At 48.0% G+C, this 1,506-nt stretch overlaps 1 protein-coding gene across 2 annotated transcripts in view; it reads left to right on the top strand.

The window, feature by feature from the left end:
* Positions 1 to 1,506, top strand: part of SEMA3G (semaphorin 3G) — a 19,320-nt gene that overhangs the window by 13,926 nt on the left and 3,888 nt on the right. The gene's annotated exons all lie outside the window — the stretch shown is intronic.

Genomic DNA, 1,506 nt, shown 5'->3' on the forward strand with positions numbered 1-1,506 from the left:
ACTCAGCTGAAGGGACTCAGGTGACCAGTCTTGACCACTTTCCCCCAGGGAGGAAGATGACTGGAGTGCACCTTAATCCGTTCCAACAGGGTGTGTTTCACTTTCATAAGCATCTCCTTGGGCAGAGAAGGCCAGGACAAGGGGACAGTTGTGGGCTGGCAAGGGTTCCGAAATGAATCAACAGAGGCCTGTCTGTCATCAAATGGAAGGAACTACAGTAGCAGGAACACTCAAAGCCCAGGTTGGCGTGTTACGAGGACGAGGGGGGCTGTGCGCTCACAGATAAAGGTATAGAAGAATTACATGGCAGACCAGAAACTTGCTTTATGGACATGACCTCATCTGTTCATGCTGCCCCCCACCCCTGGCTGATAAGAATCTGGTGCTGTTTCCTGTAGTCCAAGGGTCTCAGACAATGGTGTGAACGGCTAGGCCTGCTGGAAAGGACATTGTTTAGGGAAGAAAAAACAACACACCAGCACAAAGACAGGGCAGGACCTATCTAAATGTAAGGGCCTGTTTACAAATTCCCGATTTCCAAGGAGGGGAACACAATGGGGAATTGTTTTTGGTGAGGCTAGAGTCCCCTCCAGAATGCTCCTGGGGCCCGGGGATGACTTTGATGGCCCAGACAGGTCTCAGATGCTCTGAGGGGGATGGACATTGATGGCGCAGATGCTTTCCTGTTTATCAGAGGTGTTCACAAGGGACCTCAAGGGTCAAGGAACAAGTTTACACCAAAGACAAGGGGGAGGAGCCCTGGGCCTCTCTCCTTCCATGTGGGCCTCATGCTTTGCATGTCCTACAGGTGGTTTGCCACAGAGAAGCTAGAACAAGGTTTTGGTTTTTGTTTTCTGAAAAAGATCAACTTTTTGGTTTATGGCCTCCAATTGCCACCTTACTTTTTGGAAAAAAAAAATGTACAAAGCATGAGATCCTTCCAAATCACAGACCCTTCTGGAATGGGGTGTCCTGGCTTAGTTAGTAGGGAGACTTCTCATACCTGGGGGCCCCAAAGATGCTGCAACTCACCTCCAGCCCTAAGCACATAGGACCTAACATAGGGTCCCTGGGGGCCGGGCCAAAGGAGATGCTATTTCTCATAGTAACCTCCTGCCTGGTCCATAAGTTAGAGCCATTGAGATCACTAACTAGAGGGAGACCTTAGTGTGTGTGTGTGTGTGTGTGTGTGTGTGTGTGTGTGTGGCAGAGGGTGGGGCAGAAGAACAGAAATGTTTCACCCATGTCCCTTGGGACTGGCAGTCCTCATTTTTTGGAGATAGGAGGAGGGCAGCTGGAGTTAGAACGATCACTTTGGGTCTGGTCAGACCATGAAGGCAGACCTGTCTGATGGAAGTATCGTTAGTAACTTTTATACTAACCTCAAAACCCAATAGGAGCATACCTCATGAATAAACGCAAATGAATGTATTTAGAATGAATGAAGAGCAGTAAATCCTATATAATCCCAGAATAGAAGCAAACTTTTTCTTTTTTTTTTTTTTT

This window comes from Crocuta crocuta, unplaced genomic scaffold, assembly GCF_008692635.1.
Source record: "Crocuta crocuta isolate KB4526 unplaced genomic scaffold, BGI_CrCroc_1.0 scaffold463, whole genome shotgun sequence".
NCBI classification, from domain to species: domain Eukaryota; kingdom Metazoa; phylum Chordata; class Mammalia; order Carnivora; family Hyaenidae; genus Crocuta; species Crocuta crocuta.